The sequence below is a fragment of the Bos indicus x Bos taurus genome, chromosome 16 (assembly GCF_003369695.1).
Source record: "Bos indicus x Bos taurus breed Angus x Brahman F1 hybrid chromosome 16, Bos_hybrid_MaternalHap_v2.0, whole genome shotgun sequence".
Classification (NCBI taxonomy): Eukaryota; Metazoa; Chordata; class Mammalia; order Artiodactyla; family Bovidae; genus Bos; species Bos indicus x Bos taurus.
In genome coordinates, this window is record NC_040091.1 from 32,753,417 (window position 1) to 32,767,225 (window position 13,809).

Sequence of the window (13,809 nt, forward strand, 5' to 3'; positions counted from 1 at the left end):
CACCACAGTCCAGATGGAGACCTTTTAATAGGGCCTGTTCAGGAGCAGCAGAAAATCAAGTATAGCTTCAATGTAGAGGAATCATGACTCAAAGTGAATTGGGAAGGAAAGTAAAAAAAAAAAACAAAACAAAAAAACAGGGACAGATTGTGAGAGGCCTAACATTCTAGTCTGAGAAATTTAAATAGTATCTTGTAGGCAGAGTAGGACTATCGAATGTTTCTGAACAAAGAGCCAATCTGATATGTGTTTTAGGATGATTACTTTTATACTTTCTGTAGAGTGGTTTGAAAAAGGAAGCAATGAGAGACAGGGGCATCTGTTAGGATATTTTATACTGTAAACTACAATGTTGAATATGGAATTGAAAAGGAACAGTCCTAGCTGTATTTTCAAATTCGATTGTTCTGTCCATCTAGTCCATTCAACTTAGAATGGTCTTTTATTTCAAAAGTGAGATTCTATTCATCTTTGGAGAGACAGTTTATATGTAATGTCTACTAGTAATCCACATGTATTAATCGTTCCCTGTTCTGACTGCATTTCACTTATTTATGACTTTTTCATACTCTGTCTCCTAGTAGTTGTCTTACTTACCCCTGAAATTGTTTCCTTCTGGAAACCTTTGTGTTACTTTATTTGACTTTATTCATCTAACACTTATCATATTGTATTATTGTTGTTTGTTTCAGTAAACATTTCTTGGGTACCAAACCTGGAGGAATTCATACTTTTGGCAGTCCATATGTTATAATATATGATTAGATGTCTGAGTTTTTTAGGGCAACTTTATTTTGATTTCTTGCACGTAACATATTTGATGATACATATTATGAACTCAGTATTATGGAGATATCAGAGGAACAGTGTTAGTTAAAAGCCCAATTTAAATCCTGGTTCTACCACTGTAGCCTGTGTATTTAGCCTATTTAAGCCATAGTTTTCTCAACTCAGGCTTCCCTGATAGCTCACTTGGTAAAGAATCCACCTGCAATGCAGGAGACCCCAGTTCAGTGCCTAGGTTGGGAAGATCTGCTAGAGAAGGGATAGGCTATGCACTCCAGTATTCTTGGACTTCACTTGTGGCTCCGCTGGCAAAGAATCTGCCTGCAATGTGGAAGACCTGGGTCAATCCCTGGGTTGGGAAGATCCCCTGGAGAAGGGAACGGCTACCCACTTCAGTATTCTGGCCTGGATAATTCTGTGGACTGTATAGTCCATGGGGTCGCAAAGTAAAATGGGAAATTGTCTTGGGCTGCCATGAAAAAATATCATAGACTGGGCAGACTGGACAGAAATCTATTTCTTACAGTTCTGGAGGCTATGAAGTATAAGAGCATAGTGGCAGCATTTTTGGTTTATGGTGAGAACTCTTCCTGGCTTGCAGGCAATACCTACTTTCTCCTTGTGTCTCACACGGTGGAAAGAGACAGGACAAACTCTCTGATGTCTCTTATAAGGGAAATAATTCCATCATGAGGTCTCCAGCTTTGTGACCCTGTCTAAACCCAATTTATTCCCAAAGACCCCATCACATCTGGGGTTAGGTTTTCAACATGAATTTGGTAGGGGGAGTACAAATAGTCCCTCATTTCAGTTCAGTTCAATCACTCAGTCATGTCCGACTCTCTGTGACCACATGGACTGCAGCATGCCAGGCCTCCCTGTCCATCACCAGCTCCCGGAATTCACTCAAACTCATGTCCATCAAGTCAGTGGTGCCATCCAGCCATCTCATCCTCTGTCGTCCCCTTCTCCTCCTGCCCCCAATCCCTCCCAGCATCAGAGTCTTTTCCAGTGAGTCAGCTCTTCGCATGAGGTGGCCAAAGTACTGGAGTTTCAGCTTTAGCATCACTCCTTCCAAAGAAATCCCAGGGCTGATCTCCTTTAGAATGGACTGGTTGGATCTCCTTGCAGTCCAAGAGACTGCAGTCCAAGAAGACTCTCAAGAGTCTTCTCTAACACCACAGTTCAAAAGCATCAATTCTTTGGTGCTCAGCTTTCTTCACAGTCCAACGCTCACATCCATACATGACCACTGGAAAAACCATAGCCTTGACTAGAAGGACCTTTGTTGGCAAAGTAATGTCTCTGCTTTTGAAATGCTATCTAGGTTGGTCATAACTTTCCTTCCAAGGAGTAAGTGTCTTTTAATTTCATGGCTACAGTCACCGTCTGCAGTGATTTTGGAGCCCCCCAAAATAAAGTCTGACAGTGTTTCCACTGTTTTCCCATCTATTTCCCATGAAGTGATGGGACCAGATGCCATGATCTTTGTTTTCTGAATGTTGAGCTTTAAGCCAACTTTTTCAGTCTCCACTTTCACTTTCATCAAGAGGCTCTTTAGTTCTTCTTCACTTTCTGCCATAAGGATGGTGTCATCTGCATATCTGAGGTTATTGATATTTCTCCTGGCATCTTGATTCCAGCTTGTGTTTCTTCCAGCCCAGCGTTTCTCATGATGTACTCTGCATATAAGTTAAATAAGCAGGGTGACAATGTACACCCTTGGCGTACTCCTTTTCCTATTTGGAACCAGTCTGTTGTTCCATGTCCAGTTTTAACTGTTGCTTCCTGACCTGCATGTAGTCCCTAGTACTATCTTATACAGTGGTTTTGAAAATTAAATAATTAATGGAAAGCATTTAGCACTGTGTTTCTAGCATAAAAAGTGATGTGTTTGTTTATTCTATTGTTAACAGTATCATTTTGACTTGGCCTAATTTTACATATTATGTAATGGTGGAAAACTAGAAATGAATTGGCGATTTTGCTCTTCATTGATAGAGAATATGTGATAGTATTAATCACGAAGAGAAATGTAGGAAGAAGGGTAGGATTGCAGGCTTGCTGATGAGAGGTGCTTTATTCACTCTGTCAGGAGGCAAGGAGAAGATGGAGGCAAATGTCAGGTTTATAGATGTAGCATAAAATGCCAAGAGTAGAAGAAAAGAGAACCTTTAATATTCTTTATATGTGTATGACCTTTAAATACAGTTCTTAATTGTTTTTACTCAAATCTTTTATGTTTCTTTTCTCTGATTTCATTGATAAGGATGAATTTTTGTGTGAGCCCAGGAAGCAGAAGTATCATTTTTATCTTTATCCACTAAATAACTAAATAACACTAAATTTGTTTTGCTGGATTTTCAAAAGTTCTGTTTCAGACATTTTGAATCTTTGACATATTTTGACAGTTTAGAATTGGGCTATAATGTATTCCTATCCTCTAGCTTGTGGGATTTACTTTCTGCTCTCTAAGTTAATGAATCAAGGGCTTATTAGCCTTTCTAGAACTATTAAGAATCTCTCAATCTTTCACTTTTGGCAGTAATTGTCTCCACATTTACTTTATAGAGTCCCCTTTGGTGGAGCCCACAGGCGGAGAGGAAGCACAGGATTCATAAGATGGCGGGCGGGTGAGTGACTGAGAATTTGGGCTGAAATTGGAAAAAAAAAAAAAGTGGCAGTGGTTACACCTTAATAAGAGGAATAAATTTGAAGTCTAAGTTGGGACATTACATTGTCTTGGTCAGGTCTGTAAAGAATGGAATGGTTTTAAGGTTTATTTTTTCAATACAAAGTTTATTAATACTTTATATAGCATAGCTATCATGCTATATTGTATGATTTTATCAAAATTCACTCTGTGACTCAACATATAATCAACAGTTTGAGGGAACATAGAAATATTTATCTGCGAGTACATCATCTTTTGTGGTAGTAGTGTTTAAAAATACATCATTAAATTGTGGTTTGGGGCTTATCTTTTTTGTTTTAAAAACAGAAATTTCACCTCTTAATAATATAACCTTGAGTTGGCATACTGGTTTACTGATGAATTTATGAATTTTCTGTGAGTGTATGTAGTGGTGTGTAGTTAGATGAGGCTGACAGTACAGTTACAAAGGAGAAAAAGTTTGTTTCCGGGACCCTTTCACTGCTATTTCCTTATTCCTTCAGCCTCCTCGTTTGGTTGAAGGGGTTATCCCGCACAGGGCCTTGACAGCTTGTCTTTGTTTCTTTTGTTTTTGTTTTCTTTCCTTTTATTTTTTGACAGGTTATCTTTGAAAGATTGAATAGCAGATTATTTTATGTTTAAATGAGGGCTTTTGAAAATCCAAACAGAATTTCCTTATGATGAAACTAGAAACATTGACATCTATTGGGAGAAAGATTTTTAGTAAATAGAGTTTTTTTTTTTTTTTTAGTAAATAGAGTTTTTTGACTCTGCTTCTTGAGTCACAACCTGTTGCCAGGTAGGAATGGACACTGTTACAGATCTCAAACATGCTAGAGTCTGAGTATCTGTGCTAGGTCTTTTATGTATTCATTTGATCCTCACAGGGAGCTTGTGAGATAGGCATTCTTACTCACATTTTATAGTAGAGGTACTGCAAGAGGAACGGAGACGTGAAGTCACCTTCCTAAAGAGGTCCCAGTGGAGGCACATCTTAAAACTCTCAGACTCCAAACCTTTTACATTTACCAGTACACCAGTATTTGACGATCATTTTATCTTCTTGCTTAATCTGTAGTTCTTTTGGTGAATATAAGATATCTTGCCCTCAAGAATTCCTTTACATGCTTCTACAGAGATGGCTCCCCATCTCCTCTGTATGTCACCACACTAGACCATGCTGCTTGTAGTGGGTGAGTCTTGAACTTTTTGTGTGTTTCTTGCTAGGAATATAAAATTGCCTTATTAGTAGAGATGGCTAGCAACTACAACGTTGAGCGGTAAACATACCCAGTTAGGTTTGTTTGTTTTCTAGCAGATTGACTAGCCCTGAAGTTTGTATAGGTGTGTATATATGAGAACGTATATATGTGTGATGTATATGTGTAAACTGTAATGTTTGGGAATTATCACAGCAAGAATGAATAAATTTCTTGTTATTGATGCTTTTGAACAGGTATATTCAGGATTACAAAACATTTTGAAAATGTTCATTCAACAAAGCATTATAAAGTGCCAGATTCTATACTGAACACAACACGAAAAACACATGGTTTCAACCCTCAATGCAATGAAAGTTTAAAAGGGAGACAAACGTGTGAGGTAACTATTAAGATACTCTGTAGTCATTATAGTGATGGAGACGTGTAGGACAAGGAGTGGGCATACCATGAAAGGTCAGGTTAACTGTGCTTGGGTGACCTAAGAAGGGGCTGCAGTTTAGACCGAAGGCTGAATGTATTCTTGACTACAAGTCAGTTCATGGTGTACTTGTACATCCTGCACACACAGCATTTGCACAGACAGCGTTTTCCTTCCTTGTGCATGTACACGTAGTGTTAGGCGTGGACACTTGGTGTTTTCCCTTTACCTCAAATCACACATCCCCGCATGTGTCTTTCAGAAGGCTTCTCCTGTAATTGGTTCTTTGTTTCCCTTTATTTTTCTGTTCTACAGCTCTAAAATTTCTCTGGTTTTTGGAAGGAGGCAGACTAATTTCTGGATAGTAAAGGAAAGTTAAATTCATGATGATCACTCTATTTCTGCATTCTCTACAGCACTTAGTGAGTGAAGCATCACAGTGATGGTGGGAAATGGTAAAGAGATCAGGGTATTGGAACTAGGCACGTGATTGCTTTATAATTTTTACTGTCACACAAACGGTTTTCTTCTGCCTAAAATAAAGACTAAAAGTCTGACTAGCTATGTTCTTGAGCTGAGAGTGAAATAGAGGACAGTCGCCTAGAGGAAAACACTGCATTCAGTGGTATATTAATTACTTCCTGCCCCATTTTGATTGTAAGGCTTTTTGATGAATTATGCTTATGAAGCATTCCCTTATGATTAAGGATTAGGATACATGCCTATCTCTGTCTCTAACGTATGCTGGTTTTTATAGGCTAACACACTGGCATATATTTAGGCAGTTCAGTTTAGTTGAGAAGCCACTTTCCATGGTATTATGGAAAGAGCCCTACACCTAAAGTTAGGAAAACTGAATTCTGATTCCGCCCCTGCCTCTTAAGTAATTTTTTTTCTCCTTTGATCTCATCAGGTAACCTCTCTTAGGTCTCAGTTTCTTGCTTTTTAAATACTGGGATAGGATAATGCTCCTTAAAGTATTGCTCAGCTCACACTTTAATTATTTTATTGTTGACAAAAGGCTATTTATTCACCGACTAAATCTTTATTGCATGCTTCCATATTTCAGGTTCTGTGTTAGGTGCAGTCAGAGACACATGGAGGATAGATGTATGGTCAATGAGAGGGAATCGAGAGTTGAGAAGTAAACTTATACAACTCTGGTAAATTTTTGACAAAGGTAGCAAGACCATTCTCTGTGGGAGGATAGTCTTCAGCAAATGATGCTGGGAGAACTGGACTTCCACATGCAGAAGAATCAATTTAGATCCCCACTTCATACTGTATACAAAAAATAACTCAAAATTGATTAAAGACATAAACATGAAAGCTACAACTATACATCTCTTGGGCTTCCCTCATAGCTCTGTTGGTAAAGAATCTGCCTGCAATGCATGAGACCTGGGTTCAATTCCTGGGTTGAGAAAATCCCCTGAAGAAGGAAATGGCAGCCCATTCCAGTATTTCTCCCTGGAGAATTCCATGGACAGAGGAGCCTGGCAGGCTACAGTTCAGGAAGTCAAAAGAGTTAGACACAACTTAGTGACTAAACCATACATCTCTTAGAAGGAAATGAGTACATCTTTGTGATCTTGAGCTGGGCAATAGTTTTTTAGATTTGGTATCAAATGCATGAGCAACCAATGAAAAACCGAAAAATTAGAACTCATCAAAATTAAAAACGTGTCAAATGACAGTCTTAAGAAAGTGAAAAGATGATCTACAGGATGAGGGAAAATATTTGAAAATCATATACCTGATAAAGTACCCAGAGTATATCAAGAATTTTTATAAATCATCTATAGCCCAAATTAAAAGTGGCCAAAAGATCTAAATTGACTTTTTTTTTTTTTTTCAAAGAATATACACAAATGGCCGGTAATACATGACAAAATGCTCAACATCAGTAGCCAGCAGAGAAATGCAAAATCGTGGGAGATACCACTTCACACCCATTCAGTTCAGTTCAGTCCAGTCGCTCCGTCATGTCCGACTCCTTGGAACCCCATGAATCACAGCACGCCAGGTCTCCCTGTCCATCACCAACTCCCGGAGTTCACCCAGACTCATGTCCATCAAGTCAGTGATGCCATCCAGCCATCTCATCCTCTGTCATCCCCTTCTCCTCTTGCCCCCAATCCCTCCCAGCATCAGAGTCTTTTCCAATGAGTCAACTCTTTGCATGAGATGGCCAAAGTATTGGAGTTTCAGCTATAGCATCATTCCTTCCAAAGAACACCCAGGACTGATCTCCTTTAGAATGGACTGGTTGGATCTCCTTGCAGTCCAAGGGACTCTCAAGAGTCTTCTCCAACACCACAGTTCAAAAGCATCAATTCTTTGGTGCTCAGCTTTCTTCACAGTCCAACGCTCACATCTATACATGACCACTGGAAAAACCATAGCCTTGACTAAATGGACCTTTGTTAGCAAAGTAATGTCTCTGCTTTTGAAATGCTATCTAGGTTGGTCATAACTTTCCTTCCAAGGAGTAAGTGTCTTTTAATTTCATGGCTACAGTCACCATCTGCAGTGATTTTGGAGCCCAGAAAAATAAAGTCTGACACTGTTTCCACTGTTTCCCCATCTATTTCCCATGAAGTGATGGGACCAGATGCCATGATCTTTGTTTTTTTGAATGTGGAGCTTTAAGCCAACTTTTTCACTCTCATCAAGAGGCTTTTAGTTCCTCTTCACTTTCTCCATAAGGGTGGTGTCATCTGCATATCTGAGGTTATTGATATTTCTTCGGCAATCTTGATTCCATCTTGTGCTTCCTCCTGCCCAGGGTTTCTCATGATGTACTCTGCATATAAGTTAAATAAGCAGGGTGACAATATACAGCCTTGACATACTCCTTTTCCTGTTTGGAACCAGTCTGTTCCATGTCCAGTTCTAACTGTTGCTTCCTGACCTGCATACAGGTTTCTCAAGAGGCAGGTCAGGTGGTCTGGTATTCCCATGTTTTTCAGAATTTTCCACAGTTTATTGTGATCCACACAGTCAAAGGCTTTGGCACAGTCAATAAAGCAGAAATAGATGTTTTTCTGGAACTCTCTTGCTTTTTCCATGATCCGGCAGATGTTGGCAATTTGATCTCTGGTTCCTCTGCCTTTTCTAAAACCAGCTTGAACATCTGGAAGTTCATGGTTCACATATTGCTGAAGCCTGGCTTGGAGAATTTTGAGCATGACTTTACTAGCGTGTGAGATGAGTGCAATTGTGCGGTAGTTAGGATGGCACTCATCAAAAAGATGGACAATAAAATGTGTTGGTGAGAATGTGAAGACATTTTAACCCTCATATACTGCTTGTGGGTTTGTAAAGTGGTGCAGCTGTTTCGGAAAACAGTTTGGCAGTTACTTGAAAACTTAAACCAAGTTACTGTGTGACCCAGCAGTTTCATATCTAGGTATATACCCAAGAAAATTGAAGTCATATGTTTATACAAAACTTGTCTATGAATGTTCATAGTAGCTTTATTCATAGATGCCCCAAAAGTGGAAATAACCCAAAGTCCAGTAACTGTTACATGAGTGAATAAAATATGGAATAATCCATAAAATGGAATATTATTTAGCTGGAAAAGTAATGTAATATACATGCTATTACCATGAATATACCTTGAAAACCTTCTGCTAAGTGAAAAAAGTCAGATACAAAAGGCCATGTATTATATGATTCCATTTATATGAAATGTCCAGAATGGGGAAATCCACAGAAGACAGAAAGCAGGTCGTCAGGGCGAGGAGGAAGAGGGAATGGAGAGCTCAAGGCTGCTAATGGGTTCAGGCTTTCCTTTTTGGAAGGTGAAAAGTTCTGAAGTTAGTGCTGATGGTTACACAATCTTGTGAATATACTAAAAACAAAAACTGTATTCTTTAAAATGGTAATTTTTATGGTGTATGAATTGTATCTCAATAAATTTTTTTTTTTTTTTAAGACCTGATCCTTTCCTTCATGGTGTTAAAATGAACTGCTTAATATGATAGAGATAACAAAGGGTTCTGTGGGAGGCTACAGTATGACATTCTGTCCTGCTGTGTGGAGTTGGGGTCAGACTCCTGGAATAAGTAACATTGAAATGAATTGACACTACTTAGGTGGAAAAACTGGTACAGTGGAAATTAGGAAACAGGAAAGAATATATCAGAATTAATAACTTAAAGCAAGTTTAGTTTCAACAGGTATAGTCTCCTACTCCTGTCATTATGTAAGATTGTCACAGAACTTTTACCTTAAGTAATTTGATTATCCTGTAATGTGTATTATGAAAAAAATATATCTTAACCTTCTGGAGGAAACGGAGCATTTATTTTTCATGATTTAATTCTAAATATTTAAAAATTTCAGTCTTACAGCATTTTAAAATTTAAATTTTCATGAAATCAGAGCTAGATTCTATAAGTTGTTTAAGCTGGGTTTTGTCTCCCCTTTCCCTTTTATATATTTTATAAGCCAAGTTTCCAACCTTCCTTCATATAAAAATTGTATTTTCATTCCTTTTGACATTTTGAGGTTAATTTCAGAACCTTGTAAGAATTATTTGCTCTGGGGTTGGGATATTACAAATGTTTGTCTCTGTTTGCTCTTAGGTAGTAAAATATTTTCTTAAGAAATTTTAAGCATGTACAAAAGTAATAATAGTCACGCCCATGCAATCAACATCAGCTTTAAAAATTTCCAACTCATAGCCAATTTTATTTTATTATACACTCACCTGTTCCTTTACTTTCTAAATTATTTGGGAGCAGATCTCAGAAGTCACATCATTCTTTATGCATGTTCATGTATCTCTTAATGAAAAGAACTCTTTTCTTTTTAATATGTATTATTGAGACATTTTTAACTTGGAATGTTTTCATATGAAAATAAATTATTTAGAAGTTACCTGTTGCTGAAAATGAATAGTTAATTTTTACTCTTTTATACAGTGTTTTATTCACTTATATACAGTGTTTATTTCTTCTAATAAATACTTGGTATGGTTCCAAAATCATAAAATTGATGGTATGAGAATGTGGTTCATAGTCTTTATGTTCCTCGTGGTGATTATTTATGATTAACTAGGCCTTAGAAGGCTTCCCTGGTGGCTCAGAGGTTAAAGCGTCTGCCTGCAATGTGGGAGACCTGGGTTCGATCCCTGGGTTGGGAAGATCCCCTGGAGAAGGAAATGGCAACCTACTCCAGTATTCTTGCCTGGAGAATCCCATGGACAGAGGATCCAGGTAGGCTGCAGTCCATGGGGTCTCAAAGAGTCAGACACGCCTTAGAAATGACAAAACTTTTCTCCACAGCTGATCATGTCCTTTTTCCATATTCAGTGGGCTTTACTACTTGGCCTTATAGGAGTGTCTATCATTTAACATGATGAGCTACCAGCCCTTGCGGAATGCACATCTTTAGGCTTCCTTGGCATTTGACCTTCTTGGTTCATTCCTGTATTGGAGTGTTCTTTTACTGGCACATTGTCTTTTGATTTCCACCGCATGCGACTGTTTCTCATTCCTACTCTTTTCTTAACCCTCTTTTATTCTCTCTGCAGACTCTTAGTTCTGCTGTCATGCTGTGCCGTGCCTACGTGCTTAGTTGTGTCCGACTCTTTGTGACCCTTTGGGCTGTAGCCCGCCAGGCTCCTCTGTCAGTGGGGTTTTCCAGGCAGGAATACTGGAGCAGGTTGCCATTTCCTTCTCCAGGGGATCTTCCTGACCTAGGGATTGAACCCCCATCTTCTGTGTCTCCTGCGTTGCAGGCGAATTCTATACCCGCTGAGCCATCAGGGAAGCCCGTGGCTGTCGGGTTAACATGACATTATTACTTACATTATGTATGTATTAGTGAATCCCAAATATTTGGTACTAGTGAACGAAAACACCTATGTTTAATATTCTAGTTAATTATTTAAAATGTTCCCGTGGATATATATCTGCTTCCTCTTTCAGTCTCCTGTGTACCTGCTGTTATGTTGTTCTGTTGGCTCTTCAAAATGTATGTTATTTGTATTTTCATTATTAGTACCTATTCTGTGCTGAACTACTTGTAGGTCATCTGAGTGCTCCTGTCTGTGATTCCATAAACCTGTGTGTTCTCCATAGTCAGAGCAGTGTATGTCTCTCCCTTATTAGAGTTCAGGCTCTTTGGGGCTGAGATTGGATTTTATTCATGCTAGGATTATAGTACATGAGACATAGAAATATTCATTAAATTGTTAAATGAATTCTAATCTGTTTACCTACTATATTCCAGCAATATCTACCAAAGGTCTTGTCTTAGTACATCCTATGTAAAGTACTCCTTGAGAATCCAGTAAAAGTGGTACAGTCTCTATCAATGTGCCCTGTAAATTTCTGTCATAGAAGTAATTGAAATCTAAAATTATTGTTTATTTTCTTTTTTATTACTTTCCCCCCTTTGAATGTGATCGTAGGGACCATGACAGTTTTATACATTTTATGTATACATTTTGACATAACATTGCACATGGTAGGACCTTAATAAATACGTACTAAATACAGATGAGTGTGCTTCCTCCTTGGTTGAGAGTAGTGTACTTATCCATTATACAAATAATTTCACAATGATTATAAACCTTAGACTTGAATCTTTGTTTTATTGTTAGCGGACTGATTTTTTTTTTTTTTGCCCCTCTGTGCTGTGAAGGATTGGGAAGCCTGGCATGCTGCAGTCCATGGGGTCAGAAACAGTTGGACAAGTCTTGGGACTGAACGACAACTGTGTTGCTTGTAGGATCTTAGCTCCTTGACTAGAGATTGAACCCAGCAGTGAGAGCACCGGATCCTAACCACTAGGCTGCCAGGGCATTCCCAGACTGATTTTTCTAAAACAGTACTTTCACTGGTGAAATGTCTAGTCAAACTCTTCTGCCAGATCTGAGATAGGTTCTGGGAATACAAAGAGAATATAAGAACTTTGTTCCTTACTTTTATGGGATTTTGAAATAAAGACAAAGAAATGCTTAAATCCCCTTGAGGAGGTCAAGGAAAGCTTCCTAGAGGACTTCTGATATCTCTAAGGTTTTTTAAAAAATTTAAAAATTTCAAAAATTGTGTAATTCATAGGAGCCATTTTCCCTGTCAGTAGCAAAAAATTTCAGTAATCACAAAGAAAAGACTGATTGCTACCAGCAGGAAATTGTTGGCTGTTTCTATGGCTGCCCTCATTCTGACTGACTTGAGTGTTTATTTTAACCTAGAAGTAGTAACTTTGGGATTTAAATGTAATTCCTTACTAGATTGGAGAAGGCAATGGCACCCCACTCCAGTACTCTTGCCTGGAAAATCCCATGGACAGAGGAGCCTGATAGGCTGTGGCCCATGGGGTCGCTAAGAGTCAGAAACGACTGAGCGACTTCACTTTCACTTTTTACTTTCATGCATTGGAGAAGGAAATGGCAACCTACTCCAGTGTTCTTGCCTGGAGAATCCCAGGGACGGGGGAGCCTGGTGGGCTGCCGTTTATGGGGTCTCACAGAGTCGGACACGACTGAAGTGACTTACCTTACTAGATAGAGATGATTTTTAGGTTGTCCATTATTTTGTTAGCTGAGATAACTGAAAGGAGAATTCAGCACTGTTGTATGTGGCTTTACTGAACCCAGTTCAAGCTTTCCTTATTTGTGGTTGGTTTGATTTTTGTTTGGTTAACAAGGGAATTAGGAAATACTTGCCCTTAGCACTATTAATACACTATTTTTTTTACTTATTTATACAACTAATTTACTTATTTTTGTTTTCTCTTTCATTCTTGTTAGAAGGTGAGAACAGAATTTTTGTCTGTGGTGTTCAGTTCAGTTCAGTAGCTCAGTCATGTCCGACTCTTTGTGACCCCATGAATCGCAGCATGCCAGGCCTCCCTGTCTATCAGCAACTCCCGGAGTTCACCCAAACTCACGTCCATCGAGTCGGTGATGCCATCCAGCCATCTCATCCTCTGTCATCCCCTTCTCCTCCTGCCCCCAATCCCTCCCAGCATCAGAGTCTTTTCCAATGACTCAATTCTTCGCATGAGGTGGCCAAAGTACTGGAGTTTCAGCTTTAGCATCATTCCTTCCAATGAACACCCAGGGCTGATCTCCTTCAGAATGGACTGGTTGGATCTCCTTGCAGTCCAAGGGACTCTCAAGAGTCTTCTCCAACACCACAGTTCAAAAGCATCAATTCTTCAGCACTCAGCTTTCTTCACAGTCCAACTCTCACATCCATATATGACCACTGGAAAAACCATAGCCTTGACTAGATGGACTTATGTTGGCAAAGTAACGTCTCTGCTTTTGAATATGCTATCTAGGTTGGTTATAACTTTCCTTCCAAGGAGTAAGTGTCTTTTAATTTCATGGCAGCAATCACCATCTGCAGAGATTTTGGAGCCCCCAAAAATAAAGTCTGACACTGTTTCCACTGTTTCCCCATCTATCTGCCATGAAGTGATGGGACCAGATGCCATGATCTTAGTTTTCTGAATGTTGAGCTTTAAGCCAACTTTTTTAGTCTCCACTTTCACTTTCATCAAGAGGCTTTTGAGTTCCTCTTCACTTTCTGCCATAAGGGTGGTATCATCTGCATATCTGAGGTTATTGATATTTCTCCGGCTGTCTTGCTTCCAGCTTGTGCTTCCTCCAGCCCAGGGTTTCTCATGATGTACTCTGCATATAAGTTAAATAAGCAGGGTGACAATATACAGCCTTGACG

General features: G+C 39.0%; 1 protein-coding gene across 3 annotated transcripts in view; it reads left to right on the forward strand.

Annotated features, from left to right (window-relative positions):
* Positions 1-13,809, forward strand: part of AKT3 (AKT serine/threonine kinase 3) — a 281,329-nt gene that overhangs the window by 56,489 nt on the left and 211,031 nt on the right. The gene's annotated exons all lie outside the window — the stretch shown is intronic.